Source organism: Budorcas taxicolor, chromosome 17 (assembly GCF_023091745.1).
Source record: "Budorcas taxicolor isolate Tak-1 chromosome 17, Takin1.1, whole genome shotgun sequence".
NCBI classification, from domain to species: Eukaryota; Metazoa; Chordata; class Mammalia; order Artiodactyla; family Bovidae; genus Budorcas; species Budorcas taxicolor.
The window spans coordinates 5,494,973-5,520,554 of NC_068926.1; the positions used below are offsets into that span (position 1 = coordinate 5,494,973).

The window sequence follows — 25,582 nt, forward strand, 5'->3', positions numbered from 1 at the left end:
AAACATCACAATCAGAAATGGCACAGATGTTGGAATTACCAGATTAGGAACTTAAAACAACTATGAGTAATATGGGCTTCCCCGGTGGCTCAGAAGGCTGTAATGGATAAAGCAGACAGCATGCATGAACACCTGGACAACATGAACTGAGATGTATAAATACTAAGAAAGAACCAAAAAGAAATGCAAGAGATAAAAATCACTTATAACAGAAATGAAGAATGCCTTTGATGGGTTTATTAGTAGACTTCACAATGACTTTGGAGTAGGCAAATATTTTCTTAGGAAATGGAAAACATAAACAATAAGAGAAACACTGATAATTTGGACTTCATCAAAATTAAAAATGTCTTTTCAAAATGACACCATTTAAAAGATGAAAAGACAAGCTACAGGTTGGGAGAAAATAGATGTAAGGTAAGTATCTGACAAACAACTGGTGTTCAAAATAAACTGTTGCTTAGTCGCTCAGTCATGCCGGATTCTTCTGCGACCCCATGGACTGCAGCCCACCAGGTTGCTCTGTTCACGGGGTTTCCCAGGCAAGAATACTGGAGCGGGTTGCCATTTCCTTCTCCAATACCCTACTGGAGGAAATGTAAAAAACCACTTCACTTAGCAATTTCTTATGAAATTAAACATACACTTGATCATGACTCATACACCTAAGCATTTACCAGAAAAATAAAAACAAACGTCCCACATTTCAGTTCAGTTCAGTGGCTCAGTCGTGTCTGACTCTTTGCGACCCCATGAATCGCAGCACGCCAGGCCTTCCTGTCCATCACCAACTCCCGGAGTTCACTCAGACTCGCGTCCATTGAGTCAGTGATGCCATCCAGCCATCTTATCCTCGGTCATCCCCTTCTCCTCCTGCCCCCAATCCCTCCCAGCATCAAAGTCTTTTCCAATGAGTCAACTCTTCGCATGACGTGGCCAAAGTACTGGAGTTTCAGCTTTAGCATCATTCCTTCCAAAGAAATCCCAGGGCTGATCTCCTTCAGAATGGACTGGTTGGATCTCCTTGCAGTCCAAGGGACTCTCAAGAGTCTTCTCCAACACCACAGTTCAAAAGCATCAATTCTTTGGCACTCAGCCTTCTTCACAGTCCAACTCTCACATCCATACATGACCAAAGGAAAAACCATAGCCTTGACTAGATGGACCTTAGTCGGCAAAGTAATGTCTCTGCTTTTGAATATACTATCTAGGTTGCTCATAACTTTTCTTCCAAGGAGTAAGCATCTTTTAATTTCATGGCTGCAATCACCATCTGCAGTGATTTTGGAGCCCAAAAAAACAAAGTCTGACACTGTTTCCACTGTTCCCCCATCTGTCATGATCTTCGTTTTCTGAATGTTGAGCTTTAAGCCAACTTTTTCACTTTCCTCTTTCACTTTCATCAAGAGGCTTTTGAGTTCCTCTTCACTCTCTGCCATAAGGGTGGTGTCATCTGCATATCTGAAGTTATTGATACTTCTCCCAGCAATCTTGATTCCAGCTTGTGTTTCTTCCAGTCCAGCGTTTCTCATGATGTACTCTGCATATAAGTTAAATAAGCAGGGTGACAATATAGAGCCTTGATGTACTCCTTTTCCTATTTGGAACCAGTCTGTTTTTCCATGTCCAGTTCTAACTGCTGCTTCCTGGCCTGCATACAGATTTCTCAAGAGGCAGGTCAGGTGGTCTGGTATTCCCATCTCTTTCAGAATTTTCCACAGTTTATTGTGATCCACACAGTCCAAGGCTTTGGCATAGTCAATAAAGCAGAAATAGATGTTTTTCTGGAACTCTCTTGCTTTTTCTGTGATCTAGCGGATGTTGGCAATTTGATCTCTGGTTCCTCTGCCTTTTCTAAAACCAGCTTGAACATCAGGAAGTTCACGGTTCACGTATTGCTGAAGCCTGGCTTGGAGAATTTTGAGCATTACTTTACTAGCGTGTGAGATGAGTGCAATTGTGCAGTAGTTTGAGCAGGCTTACTTATAAGAGCCCAAAATAAGAAGAAAAAAATGTCCATCAACAGGTTAATGGATAAACAAGGTATAGTTTATACTTATAATGGAATATTCCTCAGCAATAAAAAGGAGTGAATTACTGATGTATACAATAACTGTTGTTTAATCCCAATATTCTGAGCCAAAAATCCAGACACAAAAAGCATACATGCCAGAACTGCAGAACACAAAATTCTCACTTTTGTAGATGAAGAAGGTCCTCCCAGGTGGCCCAGTGGTAAAGAATCCACTGCCAGCGTAGGAGATACAAGAGATGGGGGTTCAATCTTGGGGCTGGGAAGATCCCCTGGAGAAGGAAAAGGCAACCCACTCCAGTATTTCTGCCTGGAAAATCCCATGGATAGCGGAGCCTGGAGAGCTACAGTCCACAGAGTCACAAAGAGTCGGACATGACTGAACAGCTGAGCACACACAGAGCACACAAAACTAAGGTATCATGATAGCCCAGCTCTTGCCCAAGGAGGAGGGTGGATACAGGAGGGCTGACTGCAACAGTGCACAAGAAGCTTTGTCTGCGTCTGCACTGAGGTTATGGTTTCCCAGATGTATATACTTGTCACAACTCATCCAACTGTACATTTTAAATGAACATGTTTTATCATATGCAAAATGTACCTCAATAAAGTCAGCTTTTCACAGGGTGAAATTCCATTCTACCACCTCTAATGGGAGAGGATCTGCTTTTCTTGAAAGCCCCAAATCCACCCCTAGGGAGACCACACCAGTCTTGTGGTGGCAGGTGTATGGTCCTGAATATAGTGCCCACCTACCAGCAAGGACTGACTTGCAGCTCTAAGACCCAGCAGCAAATAAAGTTTACCAATTTTCCAAAACTGGTGTTCAGGACAAAAATAAACTAGGCCAATGCCCTCTCACTATAAAAACGTCACACAATCCTAAGTGTTATTTATAGACACATATTCCCTATTTGACCCAGAGTCTGAAATCTCACAAGTATTCTCCTCTAAGTGAATAAAAAATGGCAGAACATTAAAAAAAAAAAAATCCCTCTGATCCTCAGATTCAGTGTCCCTCATCCTGGAGCTTTTAAAACAGCAACAGAGGCAATGACTGGTTTGCCAAGTCAGACTTTAGCCAAGTACTGAGTCTGTATCTCATTCTTCTGGCTGCCCAGTCACAGTCCCCTTCTAATATCAGGGAAAGCCTCCACATAAGGCTGGGGAAAGGCAGAACCTGCTTCTTCTTATATAAAAGCTCAAAATACCTGATAATCAAGCGAATACCTGCAGTCAGATGACTTGAGTTCAATCCCTAGCTCTTCCACATATTATGTAAACTTCCTAAAAGTCCCAAAGTTCCTAAACTTCTCTTTCCTCATCAGTAAAATGATAGTAGTACCTACCTCAGTTGTTGTAACAATAAAATGAAATAAAAAGTATTTAGAAAAGTGTCAGGCTAAGCTCTACTAAGTCACATTATTATTGTTTGTTCCCAGGCTTTGGGGAACTGGCCATGCAACCTAGGTTCTGTGAAGGCACGTGCCCCAGGCCTGCGATCAGAAACTAGTGACAAGAGGAGTGATGAGAACTCACTGAGGGGCGGCAGTAACTGCGGTGAGACCAAGCTGCCACTACAGGGGGCAGCACCAGTTACCACAGCCAGTACCCAGAGTCCTGGCAGTGCCAGCTGCCCAGCCCCAGCAGCACAGTGCCCGCGCTGAAACCGTGCTGAACCAAGATCTGGGGCATACTCCCCGATAGGGAACCTGGCTTCTGGCTTCCAACATCCTTGTAAGTTACCTCAGATCCTCTTAGTAAATGTCTTTTCTATGTAAGTGACCTGGAATTGGTTTCATCTGCTTGCAACATAAGATACTGAAAGCTGAACTACAAGAATTGGATAAATGGGAAGAAGTCTACAATATCTTTGTTGGTACTTTTGAGTATCAATGATAACTATGAAACGCTCCAGAAACCTTTCAGAATGCTAGTAAATGAATTACCTATGAAATCTGTTTGATAGCTGCATGGTTCCCTAATTTGCCAGTAAGAACTAAATGCTGACCTTTCTTAACTGCCTTCTATCAATATATGCCAGGTGCCATGCTAACAAGCTTATTACCTGAAGTATTTCCTTTAACATTTACAACTGCCCTGTGAGGAGTTAATGTTAGTAGCTCAGTCGTGACCGACTCTTTGTGACCCCGTAGACTGCAGTCCTCTAGGCCTCTGTCCATGGGGTTCTACAGGCAAGAACACTGGAGTCAGTAGCCATTTCCTTCTCCGGGAGGTGTTCCTGACCCAGGGATTGAACCCAGGTCTCCTGCACTGCAGGTGGATTCTTCACCATCTGAGCCACAAGGGAAGCCCGTGAGGGAGATAAAATTTTCCCAATTTAACAGATAAGAAAACTGAGGACTAGGTCGGTTAAAGGATTAAAATAATTTAAATAATGTACCCTCTTGCAAATGGAGCCCTACAATGAAAACAATGAGTACTGACTATATGTCAGGTACTGCTGTATATGTTTTTCACATATTAACTGATTTAATTCTAATTGCTCAATGTGCATTGTCTCCTTCAAAACCCACAAAACTCTCAAACTTAGGTACCATTATTATATCTGTTTTACAGGTAAGAAGACAGATTAAGAAATCTCTCAATGACATGCAGCTACCAAGTGATGAAATGGGATTCAATCTGGCACACTGGCTTCAAGAGGCCTTTTTTTTAACCTCAACATTACACAGTCTCTCAAAGGCGAGTGAAACACATGGGTCATGCCAGCCAATATACTTGCTTTCAGACATTTATGAGTCAAACATACTGTTTCCTTGATGCTGACCACTTGTACTGCTGTTTTCTCTATTTCCGTATCATTCTACACAGTTAGAGCAGCATTTGTCATAATCTGACCCTTCACTTTCAACAATTCAAGACTGAAGCATCAGCTTCCAATTATGTCATTAGTGCTGCCTTTTGCTAATACCAGAACCCCAGAGACAGCTGCATCTAGGACTTCCTACTCCTAGTTGTGGGAGGCTGCATAACTCAACTAGGATGTCTGGGAATCAGGAGCTTCAAGACACGGACTAAGCCTGTTATTGCAAATAGCATCAGCTGCCAGAAAATATGGACGTTACCTGATAACTTCATAGTTATTAACTGGGGTCAATTTTAGTACCCATCTCCCCCCACACTCTAAAGACATTTCTGTATGTTATAGCTGAGGATGGCATGCTACTGGCATCTTGAAGATGCAGGGCAGGAATGTTGCCAGAGGTCCTACAATGCACAGGATAATGTCCCACAATAAAAAACCTTATAGCAAAATATGTCATATTGTTAAGGCTGAAAAACCCTGTAAATAGCCTGATGCTACATCAGTTCAGTTCAGTCGCTCAGTCGTGTCCGACTCTTTGTGACCCCATGAATCGCAGCACGCCAGGCCTCCCTGTCCATCACCAACTCCCAGAGTTCACTCAGACTCACATCCATCGAGTCACTGATGCCATCCAGCATCTCATCCTCTGTCGTCCCCTTCTCCTCCTGCCCCTAATCCCTCCCAGACTCATACTGCTTCTTATAATAGCAGAACTTATTGGTCTAATACATACTCACTTTATCAAATTACCTATGACATCTTTCAGAGAAGTAGAACAAATAATCCTAAAATTATATTGAACCAGAATTTCCAGAGCAATCCTAAGGAAAAAAACAAAGCTGGAGGCATAACCTTTCCAGACTTCGGACAATACCACAAAGTCACAATAATCAAAACAGTGTGGTATTGGAGGAAAAAAAAAAAACCCAAATATATGGATCAATGGAACAGAACAAAGAGCCCAGAAACAAACCCATACACCTACAGTCAATTAATATTTAACAAAGGAAGCAAAAATACACAACGGGGAAAAGACAGTCTCTTCAGCAAATGGTACTGGGAAAGCTGGACGCCCTCATGTAAATCAATGAAGTTAAAACACACCCTCACACCATATACAAAAATAAACTCAAAATGGCTTAAAGCAGTGGTCCCCAACCTTTTTGGAACCAGGGACTTATTTCACAGAAGACAATTTCTCCATTGCCCAGGCGTGACAGGGATGGTTTGGGGATGATTCAAGCACATTACATTTATTGTGCACTTTATTTCTAATCTAAGGACACTGATCTGACAAGAGGTACTGGTCTTCAGTCTGGAAGCTGGGACCCCTGGCTTAAAGACTTAAAATATAAAACATGACACCATGAAACTCCTAGAAGAAAACACAGGAAAAACATTTTCTGCCATAAATTGTACAGACGATTTTTTAGGTCAGTCTCCCAAGGCAAAAGAAACCAAAGCAAAAAGAAACAAATGGGACCTAATCAAAAGAAGCTTTCACACAGCAAAAGAAACTATAAACAGAAAGAAAAGACAACCTATGAACTGGGAGAAAATACTGGCAAATGATGTGACTGATAAGGGCTTAATCTCCAAACTATACAAATAGCTCATACAACTCAATAACCAAGCAAACAAACAACCCAATCAAAAAATGGGGAGACACTTAAGTAGACATATTTCCAAAGAAGACACACAGATGGCTAACAGGCACATGAGAAGATGCTAAACACTGCTAGTTACTAGAGAAATGCAAATCAAAACTACACCTCACACCAGTCAGAATGGCCATTACCAAAAAGTGTACAAACAAGTGCTGGAGAGGAAATAAAGAAAAGAGAAGCCTCTTACACTGCTGGGGGGACTGTACGTTGGTGCAGCCACTATGGAAAACAGTCTGAGTGTGTGCATGCTAAGTTGCTTCAGTCATGTCTGACTCTGCGACCCTATGGATTGTAACCTGTCAGGCTCCTCTGTCCATGGGATTCTGCAGGCAAGAATACTGGAGTGGATCCTCCTCCAGGGGATATTCCTAACCCAAGGATCAAACCTGTGTCTCTTATGTCTCCTGCACTGGCAGGCAGGTTCTTTATCACTAGCACCAGATTACTTCAAAAACTAGAAACAGAATTGCCATATGATCCAGCAACCCCACTCCTGGGCACATATCTGGAGAAAACTATAATTCATATCTGGAGAAAACTATAATTCAAAAAGATACATGCATCCCAAATGTTCACGGCAGCACTACTTACAATAGCCAACACATGGAAGCAGCCTAAATGCCCATCAACAGATGAATGGGTAAAGACGACGTGTGTGTGTGTGTGTGCGTGTCTGTGTCTGTATGTGTCTGTGTGTGTGTCTGTGTGTCTGTGTGTGTCTCTGTGTGTATGTCTGTGTGTCTGTGTGTGTGTCTGTATGTGTGTCTGTGTGTGTGTGTCTGTGTGTCTGTGTGTGTCTGTGTCTGTGTGTGTCTGTCTGTGTGTGTCCGTGTGTGTGTGTGTGTCTGTGTGTCTGTGTGTGTGTCTGTGTGTGTGTCTGTGTCTGTGTGTGTGTACACAAGGGGATACTATTCAGCCAGAAAAAAAGAATGAAATAATGCCATTTGCAGCAACATGGATGGACCTAGAGATTGTCACACTGAGTGAAGTAAATCAGAGAAAAAAAAAGTACTATAAGATATCACTTATATGTAGAATCTAAAACACGACACAAATGAATATATTTACAAAAATATAAACAAATTCAGACACAGAAAACAAACTTATGGTTCTTGAAGGGGAAAGGGGCTGGGAGAGGGATAAATCAGGAGTTTGTAATTAGCAGATACAAACTACTGTGTATAAAATAAATAACAAAGTCCTCCTGTATCAGACAGGGAACTGTATTTAGTATCATGTAATAAAGACAACCCACTCCAGTATTCTCGCCTGGACAATCCCAGGGACGGAGGAGCCTGGCAGGCTACAGTCCATGGGATCGCAAGAGTCAGATACGACTTAGCAACTAAACCACTACCACCAATAAACCATTTTGGAAAAAAAATATGAAAAAGAATGTGTGTGTGTGTGTGTGTGTGTGTGTGTATATACATATAACTGAACCACTCTGCTGCACACCAGAAACTAACAGAGCATTGTGAATCAACTACACTTTAACAAAATACAACTTCAATGTCATAAATGTAACGCATTTCATAGCATACGACTAACCACACCGGGGCCTTCTTTGGTGAAGCCCTTAAGACTATTCATCACTCCAGCGAACTTTCTCAACACTACACTAGCTATGCCGCCGCTGCTGCTGCTGCTAAGTCGCGTCAGTTGTGTTCGACTCTGTGCGACCCCATAGATGGCAGCCCACCAGGCTCCCCTGTCCCTGGGATTCTCCAGGCAAGAACACTGGAGTGGGTTGCCATCTTCTTCTCCAATGCATGAAAGTGAAAAGTGAAAGGGAAGTCGCTCGGTCGTGTCCAACTCTGTGCAACCCCATGGACTGTGGCCCACCAGGTTCCTCCATCCATGGGATTTTCCAGGCAAGAGTACTAGAGCGGGTTGCCATTGCCTTCTCCAATGTTATAATATGGCTCAAAAAACTGCTGATGGGGCTCCCCCAGTGCTTGGTTAAGGGTCTGCCTGCCAATGCAGGAGCCCTGGGTTCCATCCCTGATCTGGGAAGACCCCACATGCCGTGAAACAACTAAGCCTGTGCACCCCAACTCCTGAGGCCAAGTTCCAGAGCCCGCGAGCCACAATCACCGAGCCCGCCGGCCCCAACTATCGACGCCCGTGCTCCGCAATGAAAGAAGGCACCGCAGCGAGGAGTTCGTGTGCTACAGCTAGAGCAGCCCCCACTCCCCACGGCCAGAGAAGGCCCTCACGGCAGCCAAGATCCAGCACAGCCTGAAATCAGTACAACAAAAAACAAAAACAAAAAGCTGCCGACAGTCTGACCCCTACCCACTTGCAGTCACCGCTCAGACGCCATTCTCCCGTGACGGCCTCCGTCCCGGCCCACGGAGCACCTGCCTGCTCACTGCCTCTGCACCCCTGTGGTTGGTGCAATAACTCCTCCTCCTATAAATTCAACCCCCAGTCTATAGTCTTTTCTGTAGCTTGTGAAGACCAAAACTAAAAGAAAAAGCTCCAGTAATTTTTTCTCACACTGTTTATGTTTTCTATCCTGAAAAAACGCCTTGAGATTAACACTATAAAAGGCTTTACATTTTGACAGTCAGCATTTATGACTACTGATGAGGAGGTGAGTTTTTTCCCTCTGATAGGCAGGGCTGTGTGCGGTGATATGCTTTGGGGTGTCTGTGGGCAGCCTGCCTGCTGACGACTGGGTTTATGTCCTTGTCTTGCTTGTTGTTCGGGTGAGGCATCCAGCGCTGGGTGCTGCGGGCAGTTGGGTGGTGCTGCGTCTTGGATTCAGGTGGAGGTCTTCGTGGGAGTGCTCACTGATTAACAGTCCCTGGGGTCAGGAGTTCTCGGGGGGGTCTAGTGCCCTGGATTCATTACTCCCACTCCAGCAACTCAGGCCCAGCTTCTGGTCAGGGAACCAAGATTCCACAAGCCGTTTGTTATGGCAATAAAGGGGATTAAAACAAACAAGCCAACACACACACGCACACAAGCTCCCCAGAAACAACAAAAACCTCCAAAAATACCACACCCACAACCAAGAAACAAAAAGTGAAACGCAGACAAATGTTAAAAGCAAAATCAAACAGAATACAAAAACAAAGGAACACACACACACGAACGAAGCCAAAACGGCCCAAAGAAAACGAAGGACGAGAGAGTGACTGGTGAGCAAAGAAGACCAAAAATGGTACCCACCAATCAGAAACAAAACTAAACCACAAAACAAGACCAAAGTAGAGTGCCACAAGGAACAAAGCAAAGCAAACAAAATAACCAAACAAACACGATGAAAAAAAAAAAAAACAGGAAAGCAAAAACTAGAGAAAAGGGCTCCCAGGCTGCTCAGTGGTCAAGAATCTGCCTGACAAGCAGGACACGTGGGTTTGATCCCTATGTCGCGAAGTTCCTGGGAGAAGGAAATGGCACCCCACTACAGTATTCTTGCCTAGGAAGTCCCATGGACAGAGGAGCTTCGGGGAGCTACAGTTCAAAGAGTTGAGAAGAGTTGGACACAACTTAGCAACTAAATCAGCAACAATTTATGATGATGGAAGCACTTCACAGAAAATCAAAGATGCAACAATAACAAAAATTCACCCAAAGACTAGAAGTCTACCTTAATAGTGTAACAGAAGGCATACTGGAAGTAAGTTTCTTGATGTTATCAATGCATTACATTAAGAACAGTAAAACCTAATTTCTAAAATGCTTATTAGGAACAAGATAGAAACTTTCCAGAAAGGATGTAAAAGAACTTGTCTTAGCCTTAGTTAGACTTCTGGAACAATACAAGACATTACTTCTTCTAAAACACACATGTTTAACATTGCTGTTTAATCTAATTTGCCACTGAGCAGGTAAAAATAAAGTACAATAATAAGCTTCAAGTTTTCCAACTGTTTCTTCTATCTACCATTTTTAAATGTTATTTGAAAATTCATTATAAAAGCACTGTGAAATATCTCTAATGATCAGTAGGTATTTTGTTCTGCTATCAAGTAGTTATATTTTCTTCTAATTTAAAAGATTAACTTCTTAATCTCAGTCAAACCTAAACAAAACAGCAATGAATAAAGCAAGCAGTGTGGAAAATAAGAAAAAGAAGTCACAAATATTCAACTCTAATTGCTCTAGTTATGGCTTCAGACAACGAAGGTCGAAGTGCTTAGTGAACTAATTATGCATGTCAACAGAGACCATATTCTGTTCTAAAATCAAAAAGCACAAATGCCTTCTGTGTCAGATGAAATTACGTTCTTTTTTTGCCTACAAAAAGAGAAAGCAATTCTATTAAAATCATAATTCAGTCTTTGAAATTTCCATCTGAATCAGTAAAAATATGGCCTTTAAAACATGGTTAGTGTATTTATGGCAAAGTTAATTTAACATGGTTCAAGAGCATTAGGTGAATAAGCCCATCCATGGTATCTCAAGAGAACTAATCAACTTATCAGGAGACACAGATTTAAGGACTGGCTCTGCCCCTTTTTATAACTGTACAGAAGTCACTTGTCCTTCCCTAGGTCTCAATTTCCTCTTTTATAAAACAAGATTCTTAACTTGTTTTATAAAACAAGATTCTTAACCTATACCTCATATAGCTATTAAAAGAATCAAATGTGAAATAGCTCAGGAAATTAAAAACATTATATAAAGATGCTGTAATTCTAGCACACTGATTTTAGCTAAGGACCAACAGGACAAATACTGGAGTTCCAGCACAGTTACTCCTAACTTTGTCAGGAAACGGCAGCCCACTCCAGTGTTCTTGCCTGGAGAATCCCAGGGACAGGGGAGCCTGGTGGGCTGCCGTCTGTGGGGTCGCACAGAGTCAGACACGACTGAAGCGACTTAGCAGCAGCAGTACCCTAACTACATTTCTCTAAAACAGACCAGTATCAAGACAGAGTTGAAATAAGGTTACAAATGTTACTGTCTTGGCCAAGCTCTTTCTGTCTGTCTTTATTCCATCTTGTCATTGTCAATTTCGTGGTTTTTAAAAGGGAGATGATCCTACCTAAGAATGGGTAAAGCAAATGTGGTCAAGTGGAAACAATGATAATCTGGATGATGAGTCTACGGGAGTCCATTTACTACTCCACTTTTATTTCATATGTTGCACATTTTTCTTAACAAATGTTTTAATCTACTAGCATCAACACCTATTTGTCTTATATTTTCCAACCACTTGCTACCTGAATCCTGCATTTCAGATCTCCCAAGTTTCTAATCATGTCTGTCATTCTCATTTCTGAGCCAAGCAAATCTTAGCAGCTAGCTACTGCATTTCCTTCCACTCTTTTCTCACTGACCCTCAGTTCCAGCCAGAGTCCTCACCACTATTCTTCAAACGTACCAATCTTATTTTTGCTCTTGCTGTTTCCTCTTTCTGGAAGGTTCTTACTCCCATATTTTCACATGCCCCTCCCTCAACTCACTGAGGTATTTGCTCACCTAGAAAGGGCCTTTCCTGAGCAACCCATGCAAATTAGCACTCATCACTCTTTAGCCTCTTATCCTGCTTTATAGCAGTAAACATAATTTCAGTTCAGCCCAGTTGCTCAGTCATGTCCAACTCTTTGCGACCCTGTGGACTGCAGCACGCCAGGATTCCCTGTCCTTCACCAACTCCTGGAGCTCGCTCGAACTCATGCCCATTGCGTCAGTGATGTCATCCAACCATCTCATCCTCTGTCATCCCCTTCTACTTCTGCCTTCAGTCTTTCCCAGCATCAGGGTCTTTTCAAATGAGTCACTTCTTCGCATCAGGTGGCCAAAGTTTCAGCTTCAGTATCAGTCCTTCCAATGAATATTCAGGACTGATCTCCTTTAGGATGGACTGGTTGGATATCCTTGTAGTCCAAGGGACTCTCAAGAGTCTTCTCCAACACCACAGTTCAAAAGCATCAATTCTTCAGCACTTAGCTTTCTTTATGGTCCAACTTTCACATCCATACATGACTACTGGAAAAAACACAGCTTTAACTAGATGGACCTTTGTTGTCTATAATTTATGTATATGTTATATATTTTTTTAACATGTCTGTCTTCCTCCCCAATATATTTACAACATAAAAGCCAACTCCACCTGACACAATCTTTCCATGACCTGAACTATCTTAACACCAATTATGCTTCTTCAGATACCCTATTAAATCAAACTTACTCATGCTTCCCCATACACACGACTGTTTCCTTTCTCTATGACTGCCCAGGTAGTGACCATCACCAGTCACATGCTCAAATGCTACCCCACACTGTAAGACAGTTTAAAGACCACCTTCACGGATATTCCTGGCTGACACTTCCTGAACTGCTATAATTCTTCATGTGAACCACTCCAAAAGCATTATTATTCTACACTCTCGTTTACTTATTTTAAAATTTCCCCTAATAACATGCAGCTTGTGTGCAGGATCTGAACAAATTCACTTTTAGACCTCTGAGTTACTTATGTAAAGAGGGAATAAAAACATTTGTATATCTGTTTTTTGGGTATTAGAATTAAGTATATGCATTACTGTTACTATATCAAAGGGCAGACAGAAAAGTAATGCAAAAACCCTAAAACACACTAATAAATACCCAATGCAACTACTCTGCTTTCCCTTTTTGTTGTTGTTGGCAAAAATACACCTGTTTTCCCAACTTCCTTGCTTCTGTCTTTATATAATTTTTCCCTATTAAGTTTCTTAAATTTATTCATTTTTCTTTAATGCTCAAATCACAGCTCTTTCCTCATTATCGATGTTAAGACTTCCAGGTCTCTGCCGCCACAGTTTGCTTTCCACAGTTTGTTGTGACCCACACAGTACTGTCATATAGAATCTACATGAACCTTAAGTCTCTTCTTTGCAGGGTTGATGTTTTTGGCTCAGTTCAAAATGTTGAGAGTTTTGGCTTCTTGTTTTGCTTTTAGAAAAATGAAAACTATAATTCAGGTCATCATATTCTATCTCTAAGAAACTAGTATCCATATATCATTTACTAGTAGAGTGAGAATTCATTCATTCATCAAACTGACCATCAGTTTATGTGCCAAGCTCTGCTATGATTATCCTGAATTACTGGAAAGTTTGATGTATAGAACATTTAAGAGTTAATGGCCAAAATACAAATAGAGTTATAGTACATAAAAGAAGAATTCGTATAAGCAAATTTGAGCCCTAAAATGTTTTCATCAAGGATACTGAAAAAAAGAATATTTAAGTTAGTAGAATTCTAAGAAATGAGCAATTTCAAAGTCACAAAATATTCCTAAATCCAACTTTGGTTAACTGTAATAAACTCATACAAACCTTTTAAATTGGGGTATAAATTCAGATTATATTCACACACCTGGTTTTTCTTTTTCTTCTTTCAAGTACAATATCCCTGGGTATGGCTAAAAATACAGAGAATGCCTGATATGAATTTACACACAAATTCTGAACAATTACTTAGCAGTGGATTCCTTCAGATCACTGCCATCCAGGTTTAACTCTCTACTGAGCAGGAAATTTCTAGTTTAGTATCTATCCGGGTGACATTCAAGTAGCTGAAACTCACAGTGGTAAACCACAAAAAGAATAATTTTATTTACAATTATAAGCCCCATCATTGGCTGGGCTGCCAATCCTCCCTATAGTTCACAGGTGTCAAACTTCTGATCATCTCTCAACAGTACAAATTCAGAGGTCTGATCGTAAAAAATAAAAAACACGAGTTAAGACAAATATGGTATATATGATTCCCTAGGTTCTCAGAACTAAATATAACTACAACACTTCTTTGACAAATGGTAAACAGCCAAACTATTTTAAATCACAAAGAATTCCGATCCCTCACAGACAATATATATTCTGCCAACCAGAGCTCATCTTTGACTTTTGAGTGAAAAGTAAATTATCTAGCTCTAAATCCTACATTGAAGCTTGCCATACAGACTCAATGTCTTGGGACGATGATGAAACATCATGCCTAGCACTGCCACCTACACAGACAGCAAGCTGACTTTTTAACACTGCCACTGGAGTCGGAAGAACCCATGTTATGCTCCAGACCTCCCCGTTGCCCAAAGTCAGCTACTACCTCTCTAAAGGTTAAAATATGTTCAACAAATAAATGAGGGAAACAACGGCTGTTCTTCTTACCTAACTGGATTATATCAAATCAGTCTGAGGGGCAAGGTAGAAAAATATGAAAGTGCTACTCTGTAAATCTTTAACCACTATAAATTTGAGAGCTGTTACTAGGATTAGATGTTCAAAGAAATATCTGATTACTTGAATTCAATGTAAGATTAATTTCTTAATATTTCTGTATTCTAATGAGCTAGAACAGTGGTTTTGAGGTGACACAGAATCACCTATAGAATTTAAAACAACAACAAGGAAAACATACACACAGCCCAGTATCTAGCACTACACACTCAGATTTAGTGAGTCTGAGGTAAAGTCCAGAACTCAGTATTTTTTTTAAACATGACACTTAGATTCTGATGTATAATTAACTAGAGACAATACAGGGTCAGATGAGCACAAATGTGAACCAATTACTACTATTACTTCAACAGAAACTTCGCTGCATATTTAAATTTAAAACTATAGTTTGACTCGACTTTTATTTCATTTTTATGGGACAGGTATACTGTAGAATTTCATATGCTCAAAGGCAAATGATAACTGACTTACAATTATGAAGAAATGGCTCTCTTTCTTCCCATGCCTTTCCTGTGTCTATGTGTGTAGAAGAGTTATTTAGAACGGCACATGGTTAGACAAACTAACTCAATTTGGACAGTCTAAACTTGATTGATATGGGTTGACTTTAAAAAAACAATATAAATATCAGCCAATCACCTCAGAACTAGACTTGACTTCTTCTGTGGCTAGTTTAGATGTACCAAGAGTTGAAGTATCATTGCTGCAGTCAGACATACCTAAAAGTAAAATGTGTTAAGCACACATTAAATAATTTAGTTAAGAGAGCTGTATCACTTCACTGATATTCTTACAAACATTCCACAACATAAATTATTTATTTGCAGTCAGAATTTGTTTTGCAAAACTATCTACAATCATATGAGTATCTATGGATTGTAACAGGTGAGTCTAAAAACAAACACAAATTTAGGAAAAGTTTTTATGCAAAATGCAAAAATACATACTTTAATGACTAAAAAATAATTTCATTTAATCCTTTTGGATATGAAACAAGTCAAAAGATCAAAGTGTCCACTTGATTTGACGGATAAAAAAACTGATATCCAAAGACGTGAAGGTATCAAAAGATAAAGCCAAAATATTACTTATGGCCTACATAAAATCAAAGTTTCAGATTAGAACTTAGACATGTTCCAGTTCCCTGGCTAGTGCTCTTTAATACTGTAACAAATGTAACTGCTCATTGTCAAAATCAAACACTAAAATCAGATTTCATTCAATACAACTTTCAGAGGCTATTTCTGCTTCTAACTTGTTCAACAACATTAGAGAATGCCAACTACAAATAAAGAATTAAAATTCAGCAGTGGCCACAGGACTAGAAAAAAAATCACTTTTAATTCCAATCTCAAAGAAAGGCAATGCCAAAGAATGTTCAAACTACAATATGATCACACTCATTTCATATGCTAGCAAGATTATGCTCAAAATCCTTCAAGCCAGACTTCAGCAGTACGTGATCTGAGAACTTCCAGATGTACAAGGTGGATTTAGGAAAGGTAGAGGAACCAGAGATCAATTGCCAACATCCGTTAGTAAGAGAATTCCGGAAAAAACATCTACTTCTGCTTCACTGACTATGCTAAAGCCTTTGACTGTATGGATCATAACAAACTGTGGAAAATTCTAAAAGAGATGGGAATATCAGACCACCTCACCTGTCTCCTGAGAAACCTGTCTGCAGGTCAAGAAGTAACAGTTAGAACTGGACATGGAACAATGGACTAGTTCAAAATTGGGAAAGGAGTACAACAAGGCTATATATGGTCACCCTGCTCATTTAACTTACATGCAGAGTACATCCTGTGAAATACTGGGCTGGATGAAGCACAAGTTGGAATCAAGATTGCTGGGAGAAATATCAACAACCTCAGATATGGAGAGGACCCCACTCATGGCAGAAAGTAAGTTCAGTTCAGTCGCTCAGTCGTGTCCGACTCTTTGCGACCCCATGAATCGCAGCACGCCAGGCCTCCCTGTCCATCACCAACTCCCGGAGTTCACTCAGACTCATGTCCATCGAGTCCGTGATGCCATCCAGCCATCTCATCCTCTGTCGTCCCCTTCTCCTCCTGCCCCCAATCCCTCCCAGCATCAGAGTCTTTTCCAATGAGTCAACTCTTCACATGAGGTGGCCAAAGTACTGGAGCTTCAGCTTCAGCATCACTCCTTCCAAAGAAATCCCAGGGTTGATCTCCTTCAGAATGGACTGGTTGGATCTCCTTGCAGTCCAAGGGACTCTCAAGAGTCTTCTCCAACACCACAGTTCAAAAGCATCAATTCTTCGGCACTCAGCCTTCTTCACAGTCCAACTCTCACATCCATACATGACCACAGGAAAAGCCATAGCCTTGACTGGACGGACCTTAGTCGGCAAAGTCATGTCTCTGCTTTTGAATATACTATCTAGGTTGCTCATAACTTTTCTTTCAAGGAGTAAGCATCTTTTAATTTCATGGCTGCAGTCACCATCTGCAGTGATTTTAGAGCCCCCAAAAATAAAGTCTAACACTGTTTCCCCATCTATGTGCCATGAAGTGATGGGACCGGATGCCATGATCTTCATTTTCTGAATATTGAGCTTTAAGCCAACTTTTTCGCTCTCCTCTTTCACTTTCATCAAGAGGCTTTTTAGCTCCTCTTCACTTTCTGCCATAAGTCTATGCCCCAACCAGTAACGCTGAAGAAACTGAAGTTGAACGGTTTTATGAAGACCTACAAGACCTTTTAGAACTAACACCCAAAAAAGATGTCCTTTTCATTATAGGGGACTGGAATGCAAAAGTAGGAAGTCAAGAAACACCTGGAGTAACAGGCAAATTTGGCCTTGGAATACGGAATGAAGCAGGGCAAAGACTAATAGAGTTTTGCCAAGAAAATGCACCCTCTTCCAACAACACAAGAGAAGACTCTACACATGCACATCACCAGATGGCCAACACTGAAATCAGATTGATTATATTCTTTGCAGCCAAAGATGGAGAAGCTCTATACAGTCAGCAAAAACAAGACCAGGAGCTGACTGTGGCTCAGATCATGAACTCCTTATTACCAAATTCAGACTCAAATTGAAGAAAGTAGGGAAAACCACTAGACCATTCAGGTATGACCTAAATCAAATCCCTTATGATTATACAGTGGAAGTGAGAAATAGATTTAAGGGACTAGAAGAGTGCCTGATGAACTATGGAATGAGGTTCGTAACATTGTACAGGAGACAGGGATCAAGACCATCCCTGAGAAAAAGAAATGCAAAAAAAGCAAAATGGCTGTCTGGGGAGGCCTTACAAATAGCTGTGAAAAGAAGAGAGGCGAAAAGCAAAGGAGAAAAGGAAAGATATAAGCATCTGAATGCAGAGTTCCAAAGAATAGCGAAGAAGAGATAAGAAAGCCTTCCTCAGCGATCAGTGCAAAGAAATAGAGGAAAACAATAGAATGGGAAAGAATAAAGATCTCTTCAAGAACATTAGAGATACCAAGGGAACATTTCATGCAAAGATGGGCTCGATAAAGGACAGTAATGGTATGGACCTAACAGAAGCAGAAGATATTAAGAAGAGGTGGCAAGAATACACAGAAGAACTGTACAAAAAAGATCTTCACGACCCATATAATCATGATGATGTGATCACTAATCTAGAGCCAGACATCTTGGAATGTGAAGTCAAGTGGGCAGAAAGTAAAGAGGAACTAAAAAACCTCTTGATGAAGGTGAACAAGGAGAGTGAAAAAGCTAGCTTAAAACTCAACTAAAGATTATGGCATCCGGTCCCATCACTTCATGGCAAACAGATGGGGAAACAATGGAAACAGTGATAGACTTTATTTTCTTGGGTTCCAAAATCACTGCAGATGGTAACTGTAGTCATGAAATTAAAAAATGCTTGCTCCTTGGAAGAAAAGCCATGACAAAGTTAGATAGCATATTAAAAAGCAGAGACACCACTTTGCTGACAAAAATCCGCATAGTCAAGGCTATGGTTTTTCCAATAATCATGTATGAATATAAGAGCTGGACCATAAAGAAGGCTGAGCACCAAAGAATTAATGATTTCAAACCGTAGTGCTGGAGAAGACTCTTGAGAGTCCCCTGGACAGCAAGGAGATCAAACCAGTCAATCCTAAAGGAAATCAACGTTGAATATTCATTGGAAGGACTTTGGCCACCTGACGTGAAGAGCTGACTCACTGGAAAAGACCCTGATGCTGGGAAAGATCGAGGGCAGGAGAAGAAGGGGACGATAGAGGACAAGATGGATGGACGACATCACTGACTCAATGGACACGAGTTTGGGTGAACTTCAGGAGACAGTGAAGGACAGGGAAGCCTGGTGTGCTACAGGTCATCGGGTCTCAGCAGTGGGACACGACCTAGTTACCGAACAACAGCAATAAGGAGATGGAAAAGTAAAATCTAATTCAAGCTAAAAGAGTAGTCAGTCCTCCATATCTGCAGGTTCAAACAAAGATTGAAAATATTTTTTAAAAAGGAAAAGAAAACCCCCCTTTGGAAAGTTTCAAAAAGCAAAACTTGAATTTGCCATACACCAGCAAGTATTTACATAGCACTTACATTTGCATTACGTTATATACTACTAACGTGTACATATTATATATATATGTACAGATTAAATACATATTAGAAGCCTGGCATGCTACAGTTCATGGGGTCAAAGAGTCAGGTCAGACACAACTTAGCGACTAAACAATAACATTATAAGTAATTTACAGATGATTTAAAGTATATGGGAGTATGTGCATAAGTTAGATGCAAATACTGTACCATTTTATACAAAGGCCTTCTTATCTGAGAGTGTAAAAGAACCAATGCCCCACAGATACCAAGGGTGACCGTACTTTGAGTCTAATCAAGGAGATAGATAAATAAGCACAAAACACCACATCAGGTACTACAACGCAGAGAAACAGAGAAACAAAAAAACTCATGAAACACAATGGAAGGAACAATTTTTGTGCAAGCTCAGTCAAGCAGTGAGTCATATCTGACTCTTTGTAACCCCATAGACTATAGCCCTTCAGTCTCCCCTGTCCATGGGATTTCCCAGGCAAGAATACTGGAGTGGGCTGCCATTTCCTTCTTAAAACAATGTTACTGCTTGCCAACTGAGTCCAGTACCACATTAAGAAAATAATACAACATGAACAAGTGGGATTTATCCCAGGAGTGCAAGACTGTTCAATTAAGAAAACCTTTTAATATATAATAAAGTCATTAATCTAAGCTGAAAAACATGGTTTTCTACACAGATGAGAAATCTACTGACAGAATTCAACACCCATTCACAATTCAATAATCAAGGAAGAAGGAATTAAGGGAGACATCTTCAACACGATACAGACTTTAATCCTACAACCATTATCTTATTCAATAAATAACAGAGGCATTTCCATTAAGACTAAGAACAATGCTACTGTTGGCAGCAATGGTACTGATGGTGTTGATGCCCACCATCTCTGCTACTGTTCAACACTGAACTAGAGGTATTAGCCAATCCAAGCAGATAAGAAAAATCAATTATAAGATAGGTAAAGAAGTAAACATTCTTTTTGCAGATCATATAATAGTACACCTGAAAAACTCCAAAAAACCAATGCTAAAACTATGTAAAAAATAGAATAATTTAGTGAAAAAGTGGGATATAAAATTAACTTACAGAAGGAGTTTTGGGTTAACATATACACACTACTGTACATAAAACAGATAATTTTTGAAATAATATTGAAAAGGAATAATCAGAGGACTTAATGGCAGAGAAAAATCCTATTTACAATAACAACAACAAAGAAGATTAAATAACTTAGGAATAAATTAGACACTGCATAGAGTCTATATGAAAAAAATGTTAACACGTAACTGATAAGACTAAGCAAACATAAAAGTGTATCGCGTTCTTAGCCATGATGTCATACGTGCATGCGTGCTCCTTCACTTCAGTTGTGTCCAAGTTCCTGTGGCCCCATGGACTGCAGCCCTCCAGGCTCCTCTGTCCATGGGGTTTCCCCAGCAAGAATGCTGGAGTGGGCTGCTATGTCCTCCAGGGAATCTTCCTAACCCAGGGACTGAATGCACATCTCTTGCATTGCAGGCAAATTCTCTACCACTGAGCTACCAGGGAAGCCCATGATGATATTAAAAGAAGTAATTTCTTCCTTACTTAATTTACAAATTCAATGCAAGAAAAATATATAACAAGTTAAATTATACAGTTAGACAAGTTACACTACAGTTGATATGGAAAAATCAAACATGCAATAATAGCCAGGAAAACAATGAAAAAGGAACATCACAAGAGGACTAAATTTGTCAGACATGAAAACATACCATAAAGCATCTATAATTAAAGCAGCATGGCAGGAGCACAAGAATAAACAAAGAGACCAGAATAAAAAGCCAAGTTAGACCATACACACACACAAATTTAATACATAACAAAGATGACACCTTAAATCACTTAATTACAAATGGACTTACCAATAAATAATACCAGGAAAATTAGGTAGCCATTTGGAAAAATACAAAATTAGATCCATATCTCACAAGAATAAACTCCAAATGAACTAGGAATCTAGATATAAAGAATGAACACTCAAATAAATTGCTGAAAGAAAACACAGATGAGTTGTACCTTAAATTTTCTAAGAATCTAGAGACAATTTTAAAAACTGATAAATTTGACTAAATAATTTTAAAACTGAATAACATTAGTGTTAAAAAGACAAAAGAGGACTGAAAATCTAGGGAAATACTTATAACATACGCTACATCATGGCATCTGGTCCCATCACTTCATGGGAAAGAGACGGGGAAACAGAGGAAACAGTGTCAGACTTTATTTTTTGGGGCTCCAAAATCACTGCAGATGGTGACTGCAGCCATGAAATTAAAAGACGCTTACTCTTTGGAAGAAAAGTTATGACCAACCTAGATAGCATATTCAAAAGCAGAGACATTACTTTGCCAACAAAGGTCCGTCTAGTCAAGGCTATGGTTTTTCCTGTGGTCATGTATGGATGTGAAAGTTGGACTGTGAAGAAAGCTGAGTGCTGAAGAATTGATGCTTTTGAACTGTGGTGTTGGAGAAGACTCTTGAGAGTCCCTTGGACTGCAAGGAGATCCAACCAATCCATTCTGAAGGAGATCAGCCCTGGGTGTTCTTTGGAAGGAATGACACGAAAGCTGAAACTCCAGTACTTTGGCCACCTCATGCGAAGAGTTGACTCATTGGAAAAGACTCTGATGCTGGGAGGGATTGGGGGCAGGAGGAGAAGGGGACGACAGAGGATGAGATGGCTGGTTGGCATCACTGACTCGATGGACATGAGTCTGAGTGAACTCCGGGAGATGGGATGGACAGGGAGGCCTGGAGTGCTGCGATTCATGGGGTCGCAGAGAGTCGGACATGACTGAGCGACTGAACTGAATTGAACAATAGGTTAATAGTCCTAACATACAGAACTCTTAAAAACAAAGGGAAGAAAACAAAAAAACAGAAAGCAGGAAAAAGACATGAACAGACAATTCACAAAAAAAAGATTAAAATAGCCTTTAAAATATAAAAAATAATCAAATTCACTTGTGTCAGAGAAATTCAGGTTAAAACAACACTGAGATACCATTTCTCATCTATTAGATAAGGAAAATTTTTTAAATAACAAACCTTTCTGTTCCTGAGGATGTGAGGAGACAGGCACTCAGCACACTGCTGACGGGAATACAAACCTGCACATTCATTCTGGAGGGAACTTCAGCAATGCCTGACAGAATCACACACGCACTTACTTCTGAACCCAGCAGTCGATGGCAGCCCACTCCAGTAGTCTTGCCTGGAAAATCCCATGGACAGAGGAGCCTGGTAGGCCGTGGTCCATGGGGTCGCGAAGAGTCGGACACGACTGAGCGACTTCCCTTTCACGCATTGGAGAAGGAAATGGCAACCCACTCCAGTGTTCTTGCCTGGAGAATCCCAGGGACGGGGGAGCCTGGTGGGCTGCCGTCTATGGGGTCGCACAGAGTCGGACACGACTGAAGCGCCTTAGCAGCAGTCCATTTCTAGGAATAAATCCTGGGAATACATTACCAGCAATATAAAACTACATACACACTGCCACATTCTTCACAAATGTAAAGTACTGGGGGAAAGGTACCTAAATGTCTACATATAGGAAGGTGACTGACTGACCAACCTGTGGCACACCCAGACAATGGAGCACTGTACACCTGTAGAAAAAAACGAAGATCTCTATGATATGCAACACCTTCCAAGACACAGTGATGAGTCAAGAAAAGCAAAGTTCAAAAGTACCTACAGATATGCTGTCTCAATGTAAGAACAGAAAGGATACCTGAAAATACATGCTTCTGTTCACTGGAACAAAAATAGAATAAACCAAAACCTACAGAGGTAGGTTACCTACAGGAAACAGGTGAGAAAGGGGTGCAAAAGACTAGGAAATGGGAGCAGGGGAGCAGGAATAAGGAACAAGTGGCACTCCTTTGAATATTTAGTTTTAAATAATTCTGACTCTTAGAACCACAGTAACTTTGAGAGAAATTCAAATGGCATAAAATCATAATAAATGAAACTAACTGTATTAAACAAGAATAACCCAGGAAACAGAAGGGGGAAATGAGGATGGGCAAAGGGAGGAGGAGGAGAAGAAAGCGGAGAAAGGGGAGGGGAAGAATGGGGGGCCGGAGACAAAGGAAAGGCAGGACAGAAGAATATCCTGCCTGGACACTACGAGGCTAAAGATAGAGAATTAGATACAAAGCATATTAATACAGTATTTCTCACAGGGGTACAGGTTAATAATTCTCAAACTACTCTATGTGTGTAACAGAACAGAACAAATATGTGAATAGAATGTAGGTACTAAAAACTTAAGTTTCTCACTGTGGGAGGAAAAATTACAAAGAAAGGAGAAATGCTAAATAAGCACTGTTGTACTGGACTGGAAACAGCTATCAGTACTGTTTCTAATATATGTGTGTGTGTGTATATATATGCTATACACACATACGCATGTACGTACTGGCCTCCTAGCTTTGCCCCCTGGGTAGTAAGTGTTACAGACGGATATTAAAATAAAAGGGCAAAAGTTGGAGGAGAAACAGAATTCACATAATCTGCAATTATCTCCCATAACTACTCAACTGAAAAAAGAACAACTGTAAATGTAGAACTCACACTTCACAGTAAAGAAACTCAGCAGATCTCTCTCAAAGCGATTAAGTAATCACCAGTAGTAAGACATACCAAGAGCATAATCCCTAAGATGCTGAGCTGAGGACAACATCATTTTTGCAGTATTCGTCCCCTAAATGCATAAGTTCAGTCTGATGATGAGAAAACACTGGACAAACCCAAACTGAGGAACATTCTAGAAGATACTTGACCAGTACTTTTCAAAAGTGACATGGTCATGAAAGACTAGGACAGTGTGAGAAATGTACATATTGAAAGAGACTTTGGAGAAATGACTAATTTCAATGCAGGTTCCCAGACAGGATCCTGAAACAGAAAACGGACAGTCAGTTGAATATTTGGTGAAATTCTAATTACGGCTGTAGTTTAGTTAATAATATTATACCAACGTTAGTTTCCTATTCTTGATAATTATGTTACGGTTATGTGAGCATCAGGGGAAGAAGGTAAGAAGTATAAGGAAACTACTATTTTTGCAAGTCTAAAATCAGATCAAAATAAAATTTTTTTAAGAACAGTAAAGAAGCCTGAGCAAAGTTAGAGGAATTACCCTCAGACAGAAGGAGGAAACCTGTTCCAGAGAGGAAAGAATCAAAGTCGGAAGGAACCCACAGAGATAGTGACGCATGGAATGGAAAACAGAAGAGAGCTAGGGGAGCTCTTTTTTGCTGTCTGCTCCCGTGTATGAACCAGTAGCACCAAATGGGAAAACATATCATTATTACACAGCTCAGAAGACCAAATGATAGCTTTAGAATGGGGGCTGCTTACTGGAATGACCACGCCATGGTTAGAAGTTTGGAACTTTCAGAGGCAAGAGGAGATCGAGACTGAGTTGACAGCTGAAAATGGCTTGCTGAGGAAGTCTCCACAAAAACCCCTGAACTACGCAGTCTGGAGAAACTCTGTGGTGAATACATCCATGTCCTGGAATCATGGTACACCCTAACTCACAGTGACAGAAGCGCCTGTTCTCAGAATCATTCCAGATCTTGTCCAATATATCTCTTCATCTGGCTATCTATCTGTGTCCTTTACCATACCCTTTATTATTAATATATAATAAACTGCTAAGTATTTAAAAAAAAAAACTCCTGGCAGATAGGGAAAGGGGGAATCAAATTTCTGAGAATTACGGAGACAGGTACTATGTCTGTGTTTCATTCATATCATTTAAATGTTCCAATCTTCACATTTTTTAGAAGTTCATTTGTTCATAACTTTAATAACTGGCAACACTGGGAATGACAAGATTTAAAAATAATGACATTCACTAAACTTACTGTGACAATCACTTCATGATGCATGTAAATCAAATCATTATGCTGTACAACTTAAGCTTAGACAGTGCTTTATGTCAATTATACCTCAAAAAAGCTGGAGGGAAAAATAAAACTTACAACTCTGGGAGGGAAAAGTGACTTGCAATATGTGCTGTTTAAGATATACGTTTTCTGATCTTTACACGAATTTAAAGTTATATTTAACAGTGATCCTCAAAATGATAACTCATTATTTCAAAACTACCATCAACATTGAAGCTTCATAGCCTCGTTTATACTAGATGCCAAAAATCTCTTGTCATCTCTGGGGTTCTACTTCTATAAATTGACCAGAGTGTTCATTAACTAATGAGT

General features: G+C 40.3%; 1 protein-coding gene across 3 annotated transcripts in view; it reads right to left on the reverse strand.

The window, feature by feature from the left end:
* Positions 1-25,582, reverse strand: part of ARFIP1 (ADP ribosylation factor interacting protein 1) — a 136,541-nt gene that overhangs the window by 100,676 nt on the left and 10,283 nt on the right. The gene's annotated exons all lie outside the window — the stretch shown is intronic.